An 11,313-nucleotide genomic window follows, 5' to 3' on the forward strand; every position below is an offset into this window, starting at 1 on the left:
CTGCTTAACGAGGCTGAAACAGTCTGAAATGTGAAATGTCCAGTAAATTGCTGGCCTGGCGCATTTAGAAGCGCCAGGCCAGTCATTAATGCAATTCATAATTTACAAGGACAATTATCAATGGATCCTGTAGATCTAAACCAAATATTTACTTCCTACTACAACACACTTTACAATTGTGAATCTCCTGAGAACTTATATAATCAGACATCATTTTTAGATGGTCTTGATTTTCCCTCTATTTCAGAAGATACAAAATTGGATCTGGAGAAGGAATTGGACGATGTTGAAGGAAGTTAAAGCTTCAGGTCCAGATGGGCTCCCAATAGATATTTATAAGACATTTAAGGCCAAACTTCTAGGTCAAATTTTGTATACTGTATGTTTGCTGAATCCTTTCAACAAGGATGCTTCCTTTCCTCTCTAAGGAGTGCTTAAATCACTCTTATTCTGAAACTTGATAAATCCCCATCAAAATGTGAAAGTTACAGACCCATATCTACTACACAAAGACCAAAATGGCTTCGTGAAAATCCCTCAAGGTTGAGTGTGAGGAGAGTGCTAAACATATCACATGTCACATATATCACATATCACATGTGTGAAGGGTCCCTGATACTGTCATACTCTCTAAAGTGTGAAGGTTCCCTGATACTGTCATACTCAAGTGTGAAGGGTCCCCTGATACTGTCATACTCTCTCTTGATGCAGAGAAGGCATTTGATAGAGTTGAGTGGTCTTGTTTATTTTAAGTGTTTAAGAGATTTGGGTTTGGGAAATACTTCTGTAAACGGATTATTAAGATATTATATACAGACCCGACTGAAGAAGTTGCCACTAACAACTTCATTTCACAACCTTTTTGGGGGGGAACGAGACAAGGGTGTCCAGACAGTCCAGGACTCTTCCTTGTAGCTATAGAAGCCTTTGCTATTGCAGTGTGAGCCAGCCTGTCAGTTAGTGGAATTAAAACAGCAGATTTTGAACATCGAGTGGCCCTGTTCCTAACAGATCTAAAGAATTCTATCTCTTCCCTCTCCAATTTAATTAATAACTTTGGTCAGTTTTCTGGGTTTAAAGTGAATAAAACCTAATCTTCTATCCTATTCCTCAACTAGCAAGAGAAACTGAATCCATTTGACAGCATCCATTTGTGAATACAGAACAAAGTTTTACATATCTTGGTATTCAAAAGTCCCCCCCTATCTCAGCTCGCTGGCCACCATAGCATCACCCACCTGTAGCACGCTGCAGCAGGTATATCTCTCTGGTCACCCCCAAAACCAATTCTTTCTTTGGCCGCCTCTCCTTCCAGTTCTCTGCTGCCAATGACTGGAACGAACTACAAAAATCTCTGAAACTGGAAACACTTATCTCCCTCACTAGCTTTAAGCACCAACTGTCAGAGCAGCTCACAGATTACTGCACCTGTACATAGCGCACCTATAATTTAGCCCAAACAACTACCTCTTTCCCTACTGTATTTATTTATTTATTTTGCTCCTTTGCACCCCATTATTTTTATTTATACTTTTCACATTCTTCCACTGCAAATCTACCATTCCAGTGTTTTACTTGCTATATTGTATTTACTTTGCCACCATGGCATTTTTTTGCCTTTACCTCCCTTATCTCACCTCATTTGCTCACATCGTATATAGACTTGTTTATACTGTATTATTGACTGTATGTTTGTTTTACTCCATGTGTAACTCTGTGTTGTTGTATGTGTCGAACTGCTTTGCTTTATCTTGGCCAGGTCGCAGTTGTAAATGAGAACTTGTTCTCAACTTGCCTACCTGGTTAAATAAAGGTGTTCTCAACTTGCCTACCTGGTTAAATAAAGGTGTTCTCAACTAGCCTACCTGGTTAAATAAAGGTAAAATAAATAGCCTGTATATATTACTGGTACAATACATATCATATTTTGCCCAAATGTCTTTACCTATTTCAATAAATTCCTCTGACTCCACCACCTTTATTTTTCCCAAAGATCAAAACAATACTCTAAAACAGAAAACCAAGGCTCTTTATTTTCGTTTAATACCAACTTCCAAACCTACAGTGGTATTACTGGGCTGATTGTCAAGCGTCACCTCTGGAGGAAACCTGGCCCCATCCCTACAGTGGTATTACTGGGCTGATTGTCAAGCGTCACCTCTGGAGGAAACCTGGCCCCATCCCTACAGTGGTATTACTGGGCTGATTGTCAAGCGTCACCTCTGGAGGAAACCTGGCCCCATCCCTACAGTGGTATTACTGGGCTGCACAATTGAGGGCCGCAATGTTTTGGTTCTCCAAGGTACCTTAGTTACTGGCTGCAGATTTAAAAGTTGTCCACAAAATGCTTATCTTCAAATGGATATTTGTACTCTGTTCCCTTTAAGAAACTAAATATGAATAATATTAATCCCTTTGTTACGTTCCATCTTTATTCTACAATGGATAAATAATTTTCTCCCCTCATCAACCTACAAACAATACCCCATAATCACAATGCCCCATTTTTTTTGCAAATGTATTAAAAATAAAAACAGATACCTTATTTCCATAAGTATTCAGACCATTTGCTATGAGACTCAAACTTGAGCTCAGCTGCATCCTGCTTCCATTGATCATCCTTGAGATGTTTCTACAACTTGACAGGAGTCCACCTGTGGTAAATTCAATTGATTGGACATGATTTGGAAAGTCACACACCTGTTTATATAAGGTCCCACAGTTGACAGTGCATGTCAGAGCCACAACCAAGCCATGAGGTCGAAGGAATTGTCCGCAGAGCTCCAAGACAGGATTGTGTCGAGGCACAGATCTGGGGAAAGGTACCAAAACATTTCTGTAGCTTTGAAGGTCCTCAAGAACACAGTGGCCTCTATCATTCTTTAATGGAAGAAGTTTGGAACCACCAAGAATCTTCCTAGCTGTGTGCCAAACTGATCAATCGGGGAGAAGGGCCTTGATCAGGGAGGTGGCCAAACACCTGATGGTCACACTGACAGAGCTCCAGAGTTCCTCTGTGGAGATGGAAGAACCTTCCAGAAAGACAACCATCTCTGCAGCATTCCACCAATCAGACCTTTATGGTAGAGTGGCCAGACTGAAACCACTCCTCAGTAAAAGGCACATGAGAGCCTGCTTAGAGTTTGCCAAAAGGCACCTAAAGGACTCTCAGACTATGAGAAACAAGATTATCTGGTCTGAGGAAATCAAGATTGAACTCTTTGGACTGATTGTCAAGCGTCACCTCTGGAGGAAACCTGATGAACCTGATGAAACCATCCCTACAGTGACGCAAGGTGGTGGCAGCATCATGCTGTCAGGATGTTTTTCAGAGGCAGGGACTGGGAGACTAGTTAGGATCGAAGGAACAATTAACAGAGCAAAGTACAGAGATATCCTTGATGAAAACCAGCTCCAGAGCGCTCAGGACCTCAGACTGTAGCAAAGGTTCCGATGCTACCCCACGGCAAGCGGTACTGGAGCGCCAGGTCTAGGTCCAAGAGGCTTCTACCCCCAAGCTACTATTTGCCCCCCCCCCCTACGTTGCTGTTACTCTCTGTTATTATCTATGCATAGCCACTTTGACAACCCCACCTGCATGTACATAATTATCTCAAATATCTCGACACCGGTGCCCCCGCACATCGACTCTGTACCGGTACCCCCTATACATAGCCTCCACATTGACTCTGTACCGGTACCCCCTGTATATAGCCTACACATTGACTCTGTACCGGTACCCCCTGTATATAGCCTCCACATTGACTCTGTACCGGTACCCCCTGTATATAGCCTCCACATTGACTCTGTACCGGTACCCCCTTTATATAGCCTCCACATTGACTCTGTACCGGTACCCCCTGTATATAGCCTCCACATTGACTCTGTACCGGTACCCCCTGTATATAGCCTCCACATTGACTCTGTACCAGTACCCCCTGTATATAGCCTCCACATTGACTCTGTACCGGTACCCCCTGTATATAGCCTCCACATTGACTCTGTACCGGTACCCCCTGTATGTAGCCTCCACATTGACTCTGTACCGGTAGCCCCTGTATATAGCCTCCACATTGACTCTGTACCGGTACCCCCTGTATATAGCCTCCACATTGACTCTGTACCGATACCCCCTGTATATAGCCTCCACATTGACTCTGTACCGATACCCCCTGTATATAGCCTCCACATTGACTCTGTACCGGTACCCCCTGTATATAGCCTCCACATTGACTCTGTACCGGTACCCCCTGTATATAGCCTCCACATTGACTCTGTACTGGTACACCCTGTATATAGCCTCCACATTGACTCTGTACTGGTACCCCCTGTATATAGCCTCCACATTGACTCTGTACCGGTACCCCCTGTATATAGCATCCACATTGACTCTATACCGATACCCCCTGTATATAGCCTCCACATTGACTCTGTACCGGTACCCCCTGTATATAGCCTCCACATTGACTCTGTACTGGTACCCCCTGTATATAGCCTCCACATTGACTCTGTACCGATACCCCCTGTATATAGCCTCCACATTGACTCTGTACCGGTTCCCCCTGTATATAGCCTCCACATTGACTCTGTACTGGTACACCCTGTATATAGCCTCCACATTGACTCTGTACTGGTACCCCCTGTATATAGCCTCCACATTGACTCTGTACCGATACCCCCTGTATATAGCCTCCACATTGACTCTGTACCGATACCCCCTGTATATAGCCTCCACATTGACTCTGTACCGATACCCCCTGTATATAGCCTCCACATTGACTCTGTACCGATACCCCCTGTATATAGCCTCCACATTGACTCTGTACCATAATACCCTGTATATAGCCTCCACATTGACTCTGTACCGATACCCCCTGTATATAGCCTCCACATTGACTCTGTACCGATACCCCCTGTATATAGCCTCCACGTTGACTCTGTACCGATACCCCCTGTATATAGCCTCCACATTGACTCTGTACCGATACCCCCTGTATATAGCCTCCACATTGACTCTGTACCGATACCCCCTGTATATAGCCTCCACATTGACTCTGTACCGTAATACCCTGTATATAGCCTCCACATTGACTCTGTACCGTAATACCCTGTATATAGCCTCCACATTGACTCTGTACTGGTACACCCTGTATATAGCCTCCACATTGACTCTGTACCGTAATACCCTGTATATAGCCTCCACATTGACTCTGTACCGATAGCCCCTGTATATAGCCTCCACATTGACTCTGTACCGTAATACCCTGTATATAGCCTCCACATTGACTCTGTACCGTAATACCCTGTATATAGCCTCCACATTGACTCTGTACCGTAATACCCTGTATATAGCCTCCACATTGACTCTGTACCGATAGCCCCTGTATATAGCCTCCACATTGACTCTGTACCGTAATACCCTGTATATAGCCTCCACATTGACTCTGTACCGTAATACCCTGTATATAGCCTCCACATTGACTCTGTACCGTAATACCCTGTATATAGCCTCCACATTGACTCTGTACCGTAATACCCTGTATATAGCCTCCACATTGACTCTGTACCGTAATACCCTGTATATAGCCTCCACATTGACTCTGTACCGTAATACCCTGTATATAGCCTCCACATTGACTCTGTACCGTAATACCCTGTATATAGCCTCCACATTGACTCTGTACCGTAATACCCTGTATATAGCCCCACAATTGTTATTTACTGCTGCTCTTTAATTATTTGTTTTTCTTTTCTCTTACTTTTTTAAACATTTGTTTTTAGGTATTTTCTTAAAACTGCATCGTTTTAAGGGCTTGTAAGTAAGCATTTCACTGTAAGGTCTACACCTGTTGTATTAGGCACGTGACAAAAAATCACGTGACAAAAACATTGATTTGAAGATGCAGGAGTGGCTTTGGGACAAGTCGCTGAATGTCCTTGAGTGGCCCAGCCAGAGCCCGGACTTGAACCCGATCGAACATCTCTGGAGAGACCTGAAAATAGCGTTCGTTGAATGGAGGAGACCAAGGCACAGCGTGATGTGAATACATTCTTCTATTTATTAACGAAGAAACACTAAACAAACTATACAAAACAACAAAACGAACATGACGCTATATATAAACAAGTGCAGACACAGGCAACTAACCATAGACAATAACCCACAAAATACCCAAGGGAGATGGCTGCCTAAATATGGTTCCCAATCAGGGACAACGATAGACAGCTGCCTCTAATTGATAACCAATCTAGGCAACCATAGACATACATAACACCTAGACAGGAACAAAAACACATTCATCACCCATGTCACACCCTGACCTAACCAAAATAATAAAGAAAACAAAGAATACTAAGGTCAGGGTGTGACACAGCAAAGCTCCCTATCCAACCTGATACAGCTTTAGAGGATCTGCAGAGAAGAATGGGAGAAACTGTAATCGCTGGCAAAGGTGCTTCAGCAAAGTACTGAGTAAATGGTCTGAATACTTATGGAAATGTGATATTCCAGTTTTTTTTTGTTTTTGTAATAAATGTGCAAACATTTCTAAAAACCTGTTTGTGCTTTGTCATTATGGGGTATTGTGATGTCATTATGGGGTATTGTGATGTCATTATGGGGTATTGTGATGTCATTATCTGGTATTGTGATGTCATTATGGGGTATTATGTGTAGATTTATGGGGGGGGGGGGTGAATAGGTAACAAAATGTGAAAAAAGTCAAGGGTCTGAATACTTTCCGAACACATTGTGTATTACACGATATACATCCAATTTAAAAACCAATTGGGGCCAATAACAATTTCACACCTGGTAAAAGATGATTTGGTGTTTAAAGAAACATATTGTTAAAGTCATGGCCTTATATAAAGACAAAGGGCTCATGTTTAGTTTGAAGAACTCAAGAGCAAATTCAACTTTACCACAACTGCTGTATTTTTCCCCCAGTCTAAAGCAATCTGCAACCTCCTTTGACCACTTTAGAAACACTCTCTGTGTTATGGGAGAGGTCGCATGACGTTACTACGAGCTTGGCACACCTGTATTTGGGGGAAATGGTAGCTACTCTTTAAAGACAACTCCAACAAGAAGATGTTTCAGAAGAGAACTGGGGTACAGCTAGCTCTAGAGCTCAGATACAGACAATAAACACTCTCTGTGTTATGGGAGAGGTCGCATGACGTTACTACGAGCTTGGCACACCTGTATTTGGGGGAAATGGTAGCTACTCTTTAAAGACAACTCCAACAAGAAGATGTATCAGAAGATAACTGGGGTACAGCTAGCTCTAGAGCTCAGATACAGACAATAAACACTCTCTGTGTTATGGGAGAGGTCGCATGACGTTACTACGAGCTTGGCACACCTGTATTTGGGGGAAATGGTAGCTACTCTTTAAAGACAACTCCAACAAGAAGATGTTTCAGAAGAGAACTGGGGTACAGCTAGCTCTAGAGCTCAGATACAGACAATAAACACTCTCTGTGTTATGGGAGAGGTCGCATGACGTTACTACGAGCTTGGCACACCTGTATTTGGGGGAAATGGTAGCTACTCTTTAAAGACAACTCCAACAAGAAGATGTATCAGAAGAGAACTGGGGTACAGCTAGCTCTAGAGCTCAGATACAGACAATAAACACTCTCTGTGTTATGGGAGAGGTCGCATGACGTTACTACGAGCTTGGCACACCTGTATTTGGGGGAAATGGTAGCTACTCTTTAAAGACAACTCCAACAAGAAGATGTATCAGAAGAGAACTGGGGTACAGCTAGCTCTAGAGCTCAGATACAGACAATAAACACTCTCTGTGTTATGGGAGAGGTCACATGACGTTACTACGAGCTTGGCACACCTGTATTTGGGGGAAATGGTAGCTACTCTTTAAAGACAACTCCAACAAGAAGATGTTTCAGAAGAGAACTGGGGTACAGCTAGCTCTAGAGCTCAGATACAGACAATAAACACTCTCTGTGTTATGGGAGAGGTCACATGACGTTACTACGAGCTTGGCACACCTGTATTTGGGGGAAATGGTAGCTACTCTTTAAAGACAACTCCAACAAGAAGATGTATCAGAAGAGAACTGGGGTACAGCTAGCTCTAGAGCTCAGATACAGACAATAAACACTCTCTGTGTTATGGGAGAGGTCACATGACGTTACTACGAGCTTGGCACACCTGTATTTGGGGGAAATGGTAGCTACTCTTTAAAGACAACTCCAACAAGAAGATGTTTCAGAAGAGAACTGGGGTACAGCTAGCTCTAGAGCTCAGATACAGACAATAAACACTCTCTGTGTTATGGGAGAGGTCACATGACGTTACTACGAGCTTGGCACACCTGTATTTGGGGGAAATGGTAGCTACTCTTTAAAGACAACTCCAACAAGAAGATGTATCAGAAGAGAACTGGGGTACAGCTAGCTCTAGAGCTCAGATACAGACAATAAACACCTGCCTGAGACTGTTGCAATACAGTTGGATAATAAGAACATATCACCCCTGTTAAGCTCCACAAATTTGACTTTAATAACCCAGACCTATATTTGTATTTATTTATTATTCATTATGGACCCCTATTAGCTGCTGCCTAGGGGTCCAGCAAAATGAAGGCAGTTATACAATTCCTGTGTGTTAAACATAACACGCACTAGGCACCTTGTATCATTGCCTGTGGGTGTGTGCTGAGATACAAATGTTTTGGGCCTCAGTACTACCCCATTACCACTAATCCCTAAACTATGCATCCTAAACCTTTACCCAGTTATTATCTCTTTACATACAGTATGAGAGAAAATAAAAGGTTTGACCTCTGTCTATTACAAGCTAGACATTCAGCTAGCTCTAGAGCTCAGGACTCTGTTATGTTCTGTTCTACTCTGCTCTGTTCTGTTATGCTCTATTCTGTTCTGTTATGTTCTGCTGTTCTGTTCTGTTCTAGTCTGCTGTTCTGTTATGCTCTGCTGTTCTGTTCTACTCTGTTGTGTTCGTTGTGCTCTGTTCTACTCTGTTCTGTTCTGTTGTGCTCTGTTCTGTTCTAATCTGTTCTGTTCTAATCTGTTCTGTTATGCTCTGTTCTGTTCTGTTATGTTCTGCTGTGCTCTGTTCTACTCTGTTCTGTTATGCTCTGTTCTACTCTGTTCTGTTCTACTCTGTTCTGTTATGCTCTGTTCTGTTCTACTCTGTTCTGTTCTACTCTGTTCTGTTATGTTCTGTTCTGTTCTACTCTGTTCTGTTCTACTCTGTTCTGTTATGTTCTGCTGTGCTCTGTTCTACTCTGTTCTGTTATGCTCTGTTCTGTTCTGTTATGTTGTGCTTTGTTATGCTCTGTTCTACTCTGTTCTGTTCTGTTCTCTTGTGTTCTGTTGTGCTGTGTTCTGTTCTGTCATGCTTTGCTCTGTTCTGTTCTACTCTGTTCTGTTCTACTCTGTTCTGTTCTAATCTGTTCTGTTCTAATCTGTTCTGTTATGCTCTGTTCTGCTCTGTTCTGTTATGCTCTGTTCTGTTCTGTTATGTTGTGCTTTGTTATGCTCTGTTCTACTCTGTTCTGTTATGCTCTGTTCTGTTCTGTTCTACTCTGTTCTGTTCTGTTCTGTTATGCTCTGTTCTGTTCTGTATGTTGTGCTTTGTTATGCTCTGTTCTGTTCTGTTCTACTCTGTTCTGTTCTGTTATGCTCTGTTCTGTTCTACTCTGTTCTGTACTGTTATGTTCTGTTCTGTTGTGTTATGTTCTACTCTGTTCTGTACTGTTATGTTCTGTTCTGCTGTGTTCTGTTCTACTCTGATCTGTTCTGTTCTGTTATGTTCTGCTGTGTTCTGATCTGTTCTGTTCTGTTATGTTCTGCTGTGTTCTGTTCTGTTCAGTTCTGTTGTGCTGTGTTCTGTTCTGTTATGCTCTGCTCTGTTCTGTTCTACTCTGTTCTGTTCTGTTATGCTCTGTTCTGTTCTACTCTGTTCTGTTCTGTTCTGTTATGCTCTGTTCTGTTATGCTCTGTTCTGTTATGCTCTGTTCTGTTCTGCTCTGTTCTGTTATGCTCTGTTCTGTTGTGCTGTGTTCTGTTCTGTTCTGTTCTGTTGTGCTCTGTTCTGTTATTTTATGCTCTGTTCTGTTGTGTTCTGTTCCGTCTGAGAGCCTCTGATCCTTGCATTATAGAGATTAAACAATTTCATCTGTGAGTAAAGGATTGTCGGCGGTGGGCGCTCTGTGTCGGCGGTGGGCGCTCTGTGTCGTTGAAATGTTTTGTAAGCCTGGTTACCTGGAAAGGATTTATCTCTCTAATGAAGAGATGACAGGAAGGACAGGAGAGGACAGGACAGGAGAGGACAGAACAGGAGAGGAGAGGACAGGAGAGGACAGGACAGGAGAGGACAGGAGAGGAGAGGAGAGGACAGGACAGGACAGGACAGGACAGGAGAGGAGAGGAGAGGAGAGGACAGGAGAGGAGAGGACAGGAGAGGACAGGACAGGAGAGGACAGGACAGGAGAGGACAGAACAGGAGAGGAGAGGACAGGAGAGGACAGGAGAGGACAGGACAGGACAGGACAGGACAGGACAGGAGAGGAGAGGACAGGACAGGAGAGGACAGGACAGGACAGGAGAGGACAGAACAGGAGAGGAGAGGACAGGAGAGGAGAGGACAGGACAGGAGAGGACAGGAGAGGACAGGACAGGACAGGAGAGGAGAGGACAGGAGAGGACAGGACAGGAGAGGACAGGACAGGACAGGAGAGGACAGGACAGATGAGGACAGGAGAGGGCAGGACAGGAGAGGACAGGAGAGGAGAGGACAGGACAGGAGAGGACAGGACAGAACAGGAGAGGAGAGGACAGGACAGGACAGGAGAGGAGAGGACAGGAGAGGACAGGACAGGAGAGGACAGGACAGGAGAGGACAGGACAGGAGAGGACAGGACAGATGAGGACAGGAGAGGGCAGGACAGGAGAGAACAGGACAGGAGAGGACAGGAGAGGACAGGACAGGAGAGAACAGGACAGGAGAGGACAGGAGAGGACAGGACAGGAGAGGACAGGACAGGGGAGGACAGGACAGGAGAGGACAGGACAGGAGAGAACAGGACAGGAGAGAACAGGACAGGAGAGGACAGGAGGGGACAGGACAGGAGAGGACAGGAGAGGAGGGGACAGGACGGGAGAGGACAGGACAGGAGAGGACAGGACAGGAAAGGACATAAAGGACAGGAGGCAGGACCTGTGCTCCGATGTACAGCAGCAATCGGGGTTATAACTAGAGCGTGTGCTGAGGATGAATGATACAGTACAGGTGTGTGAAAGGTCTAGAGGTCTCAG

General features: G+C 44.1%; 1 pseudogene across 1 annotated transcript in view; it reads right to left on the bottom strand.

The window, feature by feature from the left end:
- Nucleotides 1-11,313, bottom strand: part of LOC109870220 (calcium-activated potassium channel subunit alpha-1-like) — a 222,277-nt pseudogene that overhangs the window by 113,357 nt on the left and 97,607 nt on the right. The gene's annotated exons all lie outside the window — the stretch shown is intronic.

The sequence above is a fragment of the Oncorhynchus kisutch genome, linkage group LG25, assembly GCF_002021735.2.
Source record: "Oncorhynchus kisutch isolate 150728-3 linkage group LG25, Okis_V2, whole genome shotgun sequence".
Classification (NCBI taxonomy): Eukaryota; Metazoa; Chordata; class Actinopteri; order Salmoniformes; family Salmonidae; genus Oncorhynchus; species Oncorhynchus kisutch.